Source organism: Dendrobium catenatum, unplaced genomic scaffold (genome assembly GCF_001605985.2).
Source record: "Dendrobium catenatum unplaced genomic scaffold, ASM160598v2 fragScaff_scaffold_968, whole genome shotgun sequence".
Lineage (NCBI taxonomy): Eukaryota > Viridiplantae > Streptophyta > Magnoliopsida > Asparagales > Orchidaceae > Dendrobium > Dendrobium catenatum.
The window spans coordinates 9634-22517 of record NW_021319430.1 but is presented as its reverse complement, the minus strand read 5'-3'; the positions used below and the strand labels follow the sequence as shown (position 1 = coordinate 22517).

Here is a 12884-nt window from a genome sequence, read left to right as displayed (position 1 = left end):
TTTAACGTCTGCAAATCTCCCTCACTCTCTGGTCTCTTGGATTGACCTTTTTTTGGCCTCTGAAACTTTCACAGATTTCTTCAGCATTTGTGCATGCGATCTTCCTGCTTGAGTAGATAATCCCACCTTGAAAAAGTATTCTTCATCTATGTATCTGCTCAAATAACACACCTCATAACATAGGGCGTCAATATCAGGATGCTTCAGAATCTTCAATAAATCTTCCGCTCCAATATGAAGTGGGACGGATAACTCCTTCAACTTTCCCCATTTTTCTTGAAGGCTCCAATTATTTTACACAAAAAGAAGTCGCTAATCCAATCTTTTGATGGGTCTCAAGTGCGAATATCCAACTGCTTGGATCTGAAGGAGATACGACCCTGCATATCGCTAAAGAGACTCCACATCCGAGAAAGACATTCTGAAGACAACACCACACCATGGTCCCTGAAAAGCATAATCAGGCCCATTACGATCGACATGACCCTATAGGAAAATTGAGATAAACTCACTCCAAAGACCATCAAAATGTCAATCAATTCAGGAGATGGTGGAAACTACAGTCCTGCTCGCAAATTGAATTCGTACACCATCACATATTCCGGGAGAGGAAAACAGGCACGATCAGATTTTGTCGGCACCTTCATCATCAGATCATTAGGAAAATAGAATTTTTACGTAAAAGAAATGAAGGAATCATCAGTGATGGTGGAGATAACATCATCAATCTTCAGTGCCTTGTGTCTTCTTCATGCCCTCAGATCGGTCGATAGGGTGATCCTCTTTGGCGGGAGGATTTTGGTGGATGTGTGATCATCTATTTCTATTCTTTTACTAAACTGGGGCGCTAATCAGAGTAAGGAAAATCACCTACAAAAGATAGCGGAAAGCCTCTAGAGTAGGAAGAAAAATGGGGGAGAAAGAATATGAGGAGAAATCTCCAACTTTTGTACAAGACACGATTATTTCGTACGGGATGAAATTTTTTCGTCTGGTAAGAACAAGTCGTTTTCAATAAATAGGCAGGCTTTTTAACTCAATAATCACTCGCTAAACATCACTTTCAAACCCTTTCTTAGTCTAGATCATTCTCAAATGGCCAGCTCTAGCAAGCCTCAAAAGGTATTAGCAAAGAAACCATATAGGAAATACTCTGAAAATTTTTTGTCCAAAGCAAATGAGGATTCCTTTCCTCGATTTGCCTCTGCCAAAATCACACCCTCTAGGATCCTACTGTTAGGAAAGTTGCTATTTGCATGTTTTACATTCTTGCAACTTGTATTTTGATGATTTCAAATATTATTGTTTTATATGTTATTGTCTCCTAATATTTTTTGGAAGATTTTTTTTTGCTCTAGTGTGTACTAACATTTCAGGAAAATCAACAACAAGATATGAAGACTTGTAATTAAACTCAACAAGTGGCATCAGAGCTCCGTTTCAAAATCATAAGTTTAAACTACTTTTTGATTAACGTAGATGGCTACTTTTAGAAACCGCCCAGTTCATTTCGGGTCTGTTTTTCTCCCCGGAAAGACCAAATTGAACATTTTTGGTGTCCATGAGACCGTTTTTCGACGTTCCGAACTCAATTTTGGCACTTTCAGAGCCATTCGAGGCTCCTACACACAATATAGATTATGAATCACTCAGAAAAATTCTCCAATATTTGTGACATGTATTTTCGGACTCCTAGAGCTACGACGTCCGAAAATAGGTGGGCAACTGATATATTCTCAAAAAATTATCTTGATCGAACACGAATCTCGAGGCAAAATTGAACCGGAAACTTCAAAAATTAAATCCGGGAACACCATAACTTCGATTTCATTGAGCTTATAGTCAAACTAAGCGTCTTGAAAATACGGACCCAACGTCACCAAATTTAACTCAATCCGAGCCAAAAGAAGCCCAAATCAAGTGCCTGAAGCGTTGTTGGAAAGCTCGTACCACAATTTAAGTTACCAAATGGTCTTTGATTTTAACGAGCTTATAGTCGAATTGAACGGCTCGACTAGACAAATCCAACGAGCCCAGGATCGCTGAATTCTGGCATCATTAAGACCTTCAAATGTCTGATGAATGGTGCACGATCCAAGGATTCAACATCAACCATCCATTCAGCCACTCCCTATTTGCTCCTGATCTCACACATATTTATGAACTATGCCACTCCAGAAAATATATAAATAGAGCCCTCATTTCTCATGAGAGGGGACCCAAGCAAGAAGAAGAAGAGAAGAAGAGAAGAAGAGAAGAGAAGGAGAGGGGAGAACAGCTCCTCCTCGACCACCGGCGGAGTTCTACCCATCGTCAGATCGACGTTAGAATCCCGCTAGATGCCCGAGTAACGCCAGAACTTTGCTCGACTTTGTAACTGAATTTCAATTCAGAAGAAACTTATTGTAATCTGATCGTCCTAACTTGTTGGACGAATCGGCCTCTTGTATCTCAAACTACACTAGTGGAACTTTTCAACTGGGTTTGGCTCTATAGTTTTTATCCTTTTCAGGGTTTTCCACATAAAAATTTTGGTGTTCTTTTATCTTCTATTTGTTTGTGCTAGATATGTGTACAATGCTCAAACAAAAATTTTCTAACTCTACCGCCGCGTATATTCTAGCTTGCAATAATAATATTTTTGAAAAGTTTTAGAAATTGAAAATACCAAATTTTAATTAATTTCAGAAGCGAACGAGTTTATATAAAATACAAATTTAACTACAATGATATATTGACTTATGAAACTAAGCAATAATCATCAATTTTCTCAAGTAGTTATAATAGACATTAAATGCAATAGAAAATAAAAGTGCAAAAAAGAAAAACATATCAGAGATTTTTATAGTTGTTCGATCAAACTTGTTGTTTCAGTCAACCTTGACATATGTATATTCCCCGGAGTCCTGAGCTCCGATTATTGCACTAATAACTAAGGGTGAATTTGGGACTGGCTTTTTCTCAGTTGTACGATGTGAAACATAACCAAGAGGTATGATATTCCATTCTTAAAATTTTCTATGTCACACCGTTGCTTTTTTAGTCTGAAGGAAGCCTCTCGTGGTGACTTGCTTATCATTATTTCCCACTATTCAAAGCTATGAGAAATACGTGAATGCCACTATTTCATCCTTGCAAAGCAAAGTTCCATTATATCAGACATTTCTCTGCTTCTTCTCACACATCTCACTATGCTTGGGACCTTATATGTATGCTAGATCAAAGTTCCATTATATCTCCGAACTCGCATCTGCGAGAACCCCGACTCAACATCTCGATGTTTGCTAGTAAGGAGATGTCTCCCTTCTATGGTTGCATGTTATCTCTCCCCTTACCTCATTTTTTTTATTCTTCTCATTTCCTATTCTTCCTTCTCCCACAGTTTTCTCTTGCCTTTCAAGGGCTGATTGAAAGCTCTGATGGGAAAAAGAGCACAAAGGAGAATGCAAAGAAGGCAAGAAAAGATAACAGAGAAAGTAATTTCTATATTCATGTTAAGATGGTACATGAGTTATATATAGACTTATAGAGAAAACAGAAAGTATGTGTGACTAATAAGAATGTTACACGGGTATAAGTGAGAAGTAGGATAATAGGAAGACTAGCCTAACAGTCCCCTCAAGTTGGTGAATCCGGAGGTTTCATCAGCTTGTTTACTAAAAATTTGAATCTCAGTGAAGGCAATGGCTTGGTAAGCAGATCAACTAGTTGATCCTTGGTGGAAATATGTTGGATTTGAATGATTTTGTCCTTGACGCAGTTGCGAATGTAATTACAATCAACCTCGATGTGCTTTGTCTGTGCGTGAAATACAGGGTTGTTGGCCAGTGCTATAGCTGGTGTTTTGTCACATAATAGAGGTGTGGTTGTTTCTTGTTGACAATTTAGTTCTTGAAGCAAGAGACGAATCCATGTTATTTTAGATGCCGCGGATGTAAGTGCCCGATATTCAACTTCGGTGGAAGATCGAGCGACTGAATTTTTTTTCTTGACGCTCCAAGATATGAGTAAGGAGCCAAGAAAGTTGCAGTAGCCTGATGTAGATTTTCAGTCAGCTGGGTCACCGGCCAAGTCAGAGTCTACGTAGGATTAGAGTATAGGCTTGTCACGAAATAGCGGGAGACCATTGTGAACAGTACCGTGAATATATCTAAGCATGCATTTAAGTGCTTCAAAATGAGAATTGGTCGGGTTTTGCATGTGTTGGCAGACCTTGTTAACGGTGTAGGCGATGCCCGGCCGCGTGAGAGTGAGATATTGTAGACATCCGACAAGTTGTCGATATAGTGTTGGATTTGAGAAAGCAGCGGTAGAGTTGTTAGTATTGGAAACTTTTAATTGTGAAGGAGTAGAAACAGCTTTGCAATTGGTCATACCTGTGTGGGATAAAATTGTTTGGGCGAACCTACTTTGATTCAAGTGAAGACCATATGATGTGTGGATGGTCTGTATGCCCAAGAACTGTGAGAGGGAGCCGAGGTCCCTCATGGTGAAGGTTGTTTTTAAGTTATCGAGCAAAGTCTTGATAGCTTTAGAACAGTTGCCGGTGAGAATTATATCGTCGATGTACACTGAGAAATACATCTGGATGACATTTTTGTTGTAGAGAAGGAGAGATGGGTCGGACGAGCTGAGCTTGAAGCCGAGGGTGTGAAGATGATCGAATAATGTTGCAAACCATTCTTGTGGTGATTGTTTGAGACCGTAGAGCGCCTTTTTTAGATGGCAGACGTAGTCGGGATGAATGCTGTCGATGAACCCGATTGGTTGTTTCATGTGAACCGTATGATTAAGAGTCCCATGGAGGATGGCGTTGGAGACATCTAGTGGGTGAAGAGGCTATGTGTGGTGTAAGGCGATGGCAATGAGAATTCGGACAGTATGCATCTTGGCGACGGGGCTGAAGTTTTCTTTGTAGTCGAGGCCATGTTCTTGATTGAAGCCTTGTGCGACGAGTCTGGCTTTGCATCTTGCGATCATACCATCAGCAAGATACTTGGTACGAAATATCCATTTGCACCCGATAACGTTTTGGGTTGGATCAGGAGGTGCGAGGTCCCAGGTACCTTAGGCCTGAAGAGCTTGGAATTCTTGTCACATGGCATTGCGCCAGTGTTGTGAACGAACGGCTTCGTTATAAGTGTTGGGGTTGTTACGGATCTATTTTCATGGTTTATGATTTTGATGATAGCAAATACTCTTATTTCTCTATGACGGCCTTATTTACTAACATTTAAGGTCCACACGATCAGACTGCAATTTGGAATCAGCTCAAGATTGGGTAGACTAGTCTGAGTCAGTTTGTACACTTTTTTCTTTCTTGAGTCTATTGTATTTGGTGTGGCTCCTGATGTTTTGTAACTTGGAAGATTTTTTGTTGCTCCCTAAAGATTTCTATTTTTGGTAACATCGTCCAGGACGATATTTATATCGTCCGGGACGATCTGTCCAAAAGTAGAAACCCTAATTAGGGCTTCCTCATTAAAGCAGCCATCATTATGCAAAACACATCGTCCTGGACGATTTTGTATCGACCAGGACGATAGGCTCAAAACAGAAAGAATCAGCCGCCAGATCTATTTAAGAATTACTTATTTTTGGACATCGTCCAGGTGGATCGTCCAGGACGATCCAGGGCAATTTTCTAAAATTTCTCTGAAATTTAAGGAAAGCAATTATGACTTGATTTCACGGTCAAATCGTCCTCGACGATCGCAAAATCGTCCAAGACGATATGCTGGACGATTGGTCATCGGATAGCTGTTTTTCAGGGCGATGTCGAGGATGATATTCCATAATTTGTATTGATCGTCCAGGACGATATATTATCGTCCTCGACGATATGAATAAATTTCTTATGATCGTCTCAAATCGTCCCGACTGATTGGGCTTAAATTGTACTGATCGTACAGGACGATAATGTCGGCAACTTGTATTAATGAGCTCATTTTGAGAGCTTCTATTTAAGCTATGACATGACACTTTGTAAGTGTCTTTTGCAGCCATTGTAGCTTCGTTCTTTGTGGGGGAAACTTGAAGAGAGAGCTTGAAAGGGAGTGAGGAACGGGTGGAGTTTGTAGAGGGAGAAGATCCTGTGAGGGGGGACTCAAGGGAGTTTGGAGGGGGATCCACACGGTTGCTCCGGCAAGCTCGCACCTGAATACCATCGGATTCAAGGCTTGTATCGAGGGAAGTTCACCAAAGAAGAAGATCTCTTTGGTGTCAAAGGACCCGGCGACTCCGCCGCACCGGGGAAGGTGGAAGTGATTTTGTAAGGGCTTCTCCACCTAGCTGTGGGGGCTAAAGGAAAGACACTTGTTTTAGTGCAATACTTGGAGGGTGCCTCCAAGGAGTGGACGTAGGTCAAGATTTGACCGAACCACTATAAATCCGATGTGTTCTTTCTTATTATTTGCTTCCGCATTTAATTTCCGCATTTAGTTTTCTTTGTGGTGATTTTAGTTTGAGTTTTATCTTTGGTTTTAAAGTTATCCAATTCACCTCTCTCTTTGTTAGCATTGGGCCAGTTCATAAGGGCTTATCATCCCTAACTAACTTTCAGGGGTCGGGATCCGAAGTGAAGTGTGCGAGGCTAAATATGTTCTTAGGTCGGGAGTGACTGATTTTAGAGCGTGTTTGCGTCATATGTGTAGGATGAGGATTACGTAACGGGTTGGGCATAGAACATATACTATGGGATTGGTTTGAGATATGTTGAGTGGTATTGGTGTAGGTTATTGGTGAAGGAATGCTTTGCTGAAGTGGTTGTTGTCCCGGTGGCAGTTGTGAGTCAAATTGAGGTGCCGAATGAGAAGTTTTGGTATAGTGAGTAGGAATAAGAAGAAGTGGTGGGATACAATTTTGAGCAGATTGAGTAGGGCAAGGTTGTGTGGGAGAATTGTAAGGAAATATAGCTTCATTAAAGACCACGTGCCGCAAAGTATAAATGTGTCCGGTTTTATGATTAAGGCATTAGTACCCTTTTTGCAAGGGAGCGTAGACTATGAAGATACACGATATAGAAAGCGGAGAAATTTTTGTTTTATTATATGGCCGAAGACAGGTAGCATAAGCACCCGAAGATTTTGAGATGATTGTAAGTGGGAGGTTTTTGATAGAGAATTTGATATGGGATTTTGTTATTGAGAGATCGAGAAGGCAATCTATTTATGAGATAAACGGAAGTGTGTAGTGCTTCGACCCATAACGATTTGGGGAGGTGGGCTTCAATAAGGAGGCTGCGCATTGTTTCTAAAATGTGACGATGTTTCCTTTCAGCAACTCCGTTTTGAGAGGGCTTGTGAGGGCAGGTGAACTGATGAAGGATTCCTAAATGTTTGAAGAGAGATCGAACTTGTTGTTTAGGCATTCTCCTCCACCGTCGAAGCGGAAAATTTTGATGTGTTTGTTAAATTGGTTGTTAATCATTTTATTAAATTCCAAAAATTTAACAAACACCTCAGATTTTTGAGCTAAAGGAAAAATCCAATTAAATTTGGAGTAGTCGTCGATGAACGAAACATAGTATTTGTGATCGTTAATGGAGGTGATAGGGGAGGGGCCCCAAACGTCGGAGTGGACTAATTCAAAAATATGCGAAGTAAAAGAAGTATAGATCTTGAATGGTAGACGGTGGCTCTTGGCCAAGTTACAAGCATCACAATGTGTGAGGTTTGTATTATTACATAAAGCAGGAATAAATTTTCTAATTTGTTGGAGTGTTTGCCGTGCCGGATGACCGAACCGTCTATGCCAAAGATTTCGTACTTCTTGAGCGGAAAAGAGAGCAAGATTAGAAGCGGTAGTGTGCGAGCGGGATGGGGTATAACCCTTTAAGACATGGTCCCTGGAGTAGTAGACGACCTGTCTTTAAGTCCTGAATTTGAAAATCATGAGCAGAAAACTTGACAGTGCAGTGGTTATCATGGGTTAGCCAGTAAATGGAAATAAGATTGAACGAAAGATTTGGTACATGGAGTAGATTTTGAAGATAGAGGTTACCTGTCGGAGTTGGGAGTATACCTTTGCCGGAGTGTTGAATGGGAAGTTAATAGCCGTTTCTGAGCATTATTTGTTGATTGCCGGTGTATGATCTGCTGGACTGAAGTTTTGACGAGTCGGAAGTTAAGTGACTAGATGTGCCACTATCAAGAAACCAGTCCGTGTTATTGGTGGAATCAGAGGGAGTAAACAATGCGGCTTTAACAGGTTCTTCCGTATATGAGGGATCGTGACGATGCCAGCATTTAAGTGCTGAGTGTCCTGTTTTGGAACAAATTTGGCATATGAGGCTGCTGGAGGAGTTCTTGTCGGGACGGGAGCGGCCACAGTTTGAGGAGCGTCCACATCCATTGTTGTTTCGTCCTCGGCCGCGGCCGCGATAGGCAGCAAGTGCAGTGGCTGGATTGGTAAGGTGAAGATTCTGAAGTTTCGTAGTATCTTCTTTTGTGATGTTTAATTCTTCGCTACAAAGAAGTGTGTACAAGTCGTCAAGACTGAGAGGTTGCAGATTTGTGCGGATGGAAGTCTTGAAAGCTTGATATTGGACTGGAAGGCCGTTGAGGGTGTAAAAGATCATCTCCTCTGGATCTAAGGGAGAACCGGTTGCAGCTATGCCATCGACGATGGATTTAATGGCAAGAAGATATTGGGACATTGACTGATTTTTCATGGAGAGGTGATGGAGTTCATTGCGTAATTGAATTGTGCAAGACCGAGCATTGGATTGGAGGCATCTAGCAATAGTTTCCCAAATCTCTGTGCAATGTTCTAGAGAAATAACATAGGGTAGAATGCTTGGGGATAAGGTGCAGCGGCAAGATTTTGATCAAGAAGATTCCAGGTTTGATAGGAGAGTTTAATTTCAGAAGATGGGGCTAGTGGGGAGGGGCAGATGCAACTACCATTAAGAAACCCTTCAAAACCGTTGGCCTTGAAAAGCTTGAAAACCTGGGAGCGCCATAGCGGGTAATTTTCGGCTGTGAGGGAGAGAGAGATGATACCTTTGATATGGCTCATCAAGAATTTGAGCTATTGAGGGATTGATTGCTTTTCAAGAAGAGTGTCGGAGCTCCGTCGGGCTTCAGACGTGGCTGCGGTAGAAGAGGACGAGGTTGCCATGGTGACCCGAACACGAAAAAAAGAAGATAGAAACAGAGAAGGAGGATATCACGGGGTATCCTGCTCTGATATCATGAAAGCTCTGACAGGAAACAGAGCACAAAGGAGAATGCAAAGAAGGCAAGAAAAGATAACAGAGAAAGTAATTTCTATATTCATTTTAAGATGGTACATGAGCTATATATAGACATATAGAGAAAACAGAAAGTATGTGTGCGAGAAGCGGGATAGTAGGAAGACTAGTCTAACACTGATCTCTTGTAATCTGAGTTCCCCAGCAATTGTATAAAGTAAGATTTCTTCTGCTCACATCCTTCTTAGATTGACGAGAAAGCACCCCGGCAACTATTGATTATTGGTAAGACCATAAAAGTTTAATTTGATTTCCATAAAAAAATTCATCTTCAAAATCCCTTTGCCCCTTTGCTTTTGTATGTGAATTTGACTTTGGTGTTTCTCTGCCGCATTCCTCCTTTGTTTCTCTTCTTGATAAGCTTTAGTTCTTTGTTCATCGCCGCAGGTACAAGTAGTGTCTCCTCGGAGAATTCTCTAACTAGCTTCATAAATAGGTGAGCGACGATATTAATTGGGTTAGGATCCACAGATATCCAGAAGAACTATACACTCAGTGGGTTCATCAATGAAAAACCTCTCACCTCGTCAGGTATAATGCGTTTCCTGTTTTCTTTCTCTTCCCATTATCAAAGAAAGCTACCGTTTATTTTCTTTTTGGTTCTAAGAGAATCTATGCTTTCTTTTTTATTCCCCACTCCTTGGTTTTCATTTCTTTTTTGAGCTTTGATGGTAATTATGGTTTAGGGATTTTTTTTTGTTCAGAATATTAATATCTAAAACTTTCTGCAATGGCATCTGTCAAATTTTATTAAATTCTAATAATTTATTTGACTTTTTTTAGTAGAATTTTAGATTTAAAGGAATTTGGAATTTAAAACTTCTTATGTAAGAGATTATTCTCTTTTTTTAGTAGACTAAATAGAAATACTAATGCATTATCTAATATTTAGGTATTCCAATGTGTAAACTTAAGGATGGTGGACCGTTTGCGACATTATTTTCTGTCATTAGGTTTACTGTTCTTTAGTATTCCATCTTAATTAATGTGTCTTACTATCATATAAAATGACTGAAGGCCGTGCAAATATTAATTTTTTTCTTAAGAATTCTGTGGTACTCAAAAGTGAAGTGAACCCGGTTTGCAAATTCCAAGCTCTTCACTGTCCTACATTATTCACATGACATGGCTTACCTCTTTTGATAATTTGTCAATCTCTGAAGTGTAGTATTCAGTTGTATTCACCTTCTTACCGTAAAGCCCAAATAAATGACTATGGTTAAGAAACCAGGACAATGTTATTATTTCCAATAAAGCTGCAGTGACAAACATAAACTCAATTCTCATTCGAGAAAATACTAAGAGGGACCTCGCAAGTGGGCCTTTTAGATGAGTTCCTTTCATACTTCAGCTTATAATATTCCAACCAGTTCTTCATGGCTTTCTTCTTTCCAAACAACTTTTCAAGTTTGTTGCATCATAAACAACCGAGGAGAAACAACAAGAACTCCAAGGCTGAACAATATTTATCCATGTATGCTATTAAATGTTTTGACCACTATAAATCTGCAATTACAAAAAGTGTGTCAATACTGCTTGTCTTATAGAGGGGTAGAGTTTGGAGAACATATACATAATCATTAGCCTTTCATTTATTTTAATATTCTAATCTGCTATTAGCCATTGATTATCTGATCTTAAAATGTATTTTTTATTTTTAAATTTTGAAAGGAGAAGTAAATTATTTATGCCAGTTTCATCACCCTAACCTTGTCAAGCTGATTGGCTACTATCTAGAAGATGACCATCGCCTTCTGGACTATGAATTTTTGCAAAGAGAGGGTCTTGAGAACCATCTGTTCAGAAGTAAGATATTTATGGTTGTCATTCTTGATTTTTATATCTTTGATTTTCTAATGGATGAATGCTTTTTACTTGAATGGATATGATGAAAATATGTAGTGCTTGGTTCTTTGGTTGCTAAATAAGATTATTGTTTTGAGAGAACTCATAATTAATCCAGAATATGTGATTACTAAATTACTTCAATGTTGGAGCTGGAGGATCATGTTTTTAATCAATTTCCTAGAAACTTTGAATGAAGATTGCAGTGGGGGCTGCGAGAGAACTGGCATTTCCGCATGGTGCTAAAATATACGTCATTTATCGTGATTTTAAGCTTTCTAATATACTACTTGATTCAGTATGTGGAGTTATTAGCTAAATTTCTACCTTTCTTTCCTGTCAGTGATGTCAGTATCGTTATTCGTAATTGCTTGTGAGGCAATTGTTAAAGCATGAAAGAATATAGACATTGTATGCCTGCTGGATGTTGGCTATTATTAAGCTGCAATGGCTAGTAAGGAGTTTCCAATCCTTTTGTATCATACACTTTTTTTCCTGTGTAATGCGAGTTAGTAGTAGAGGTGGAAGTTTGTAAACCTTTTTGGTTGCTTAAACAATGTTAGAAGCCTGTAAGTTGAGATTCCCCTATCAATTCTTTATGATTGTCATTACTATTTTTCGTATTTGTAATTGCATTGTGATAGTATTTGTCGTAGAAAGGATGTTGACTTTACATATTAGAAGTCATAATTGTTGTCTCTGAAATGATGCGAGGACTTTTGAGGTTAATATAGTTCTCATTATCTTCAATACTTTGTTCTTTATTTTCAGCATCCTCAAATTGGAGGTGCTTATACATGTCTTGACTATGGTGGCTCACATCCTAAATTGATTATGACAGTAAATATACATTAATATAAACTTTGGAAATACATAAAGGGAATGAACAAAACCGCAAAACAACCAAATAGCACACATTTAAAAATAGATATTAGTTTTAATTATGAAGACAAAAAATAAATATTAGGACTTCAAAGCTTTTATTGTTTTGTGTAACAGCTTTAATGATACTCATCAAAAACAGAATATTCATATTGATTTTTCATGAGATTTAATGAACATAAAGTCTCTATAAACTTTTTCAGAGTAAAATTGTAATTTAAAGAAATAGAAATAATTTATTTCATGATATGTCATTCCATACTTATTTAATTTCTTATTAAATTTCAAAAATTCATTGGAGTTATATTATCATTATTAGAAAAAGTAAATTTATTATGAAGTAATAAAAAAAGTATTATAAAATTTTAGATTATTTTGAAGTATGATATTACATGTTAAAAAAATTTATATTACTTTGATACTTAAAAGTCATAAAATAATTCATAAAGTGGATACAATTTTAATTTGGAATTGTTAGTTTGTTATCATATAAATAAAAAAATAACATTTAATCAATTTCCTTTCATCTCAATATATTTAAGGTTATAAATGTAATTTCTTACCATATAGCTGTAGCACAACAGCATGACAATTATACTTCCCAAATAAAATATAATGTTTTATGTACAACAACTTCGAAACTCAACTTATTGTACAACAACTTGACAACCTATTTTAACGATAGCTGTAACCATCCCAAATGCACCCTAAGTGACTATCATTTTATTCCCACAGCAAGGTGAAGGATCCTTACAGACTCGCTTTCACCAAACATGATGCAACGGAGTGTCAGACACTATTTCACCCTCCCGGTGATGATAGCGGACCTTGAATCATTTTTCTCCCTCCTAGAGAAGGTAGATAACCTCAGTTCCTTTTTCTTCCTCCTAGAGAAGGCAGAGTA

At 38.5% G+C, this 12884-nt stretch overlaps 1 long non-coding RNA gene across 1 annotated transcript; it reads left to right on the top strand.

Annotated features, from left to right (window-relative positions):
- The first annotated feature begins 10923 nt into the window (after positions 1-10923).
- LOC110099699 lies at positions 10924-11709 on the top strand. The gene is made up of 2 exons (XR_003701709.1): positions 10924-11059; positions 11217-11709. It is a non-coding gene; the product is annotated as an uncharacterized LOC110099699 (long non-coding RNA).
- Positions 11710-12884: the final 1175 nt, after the last annotated feature.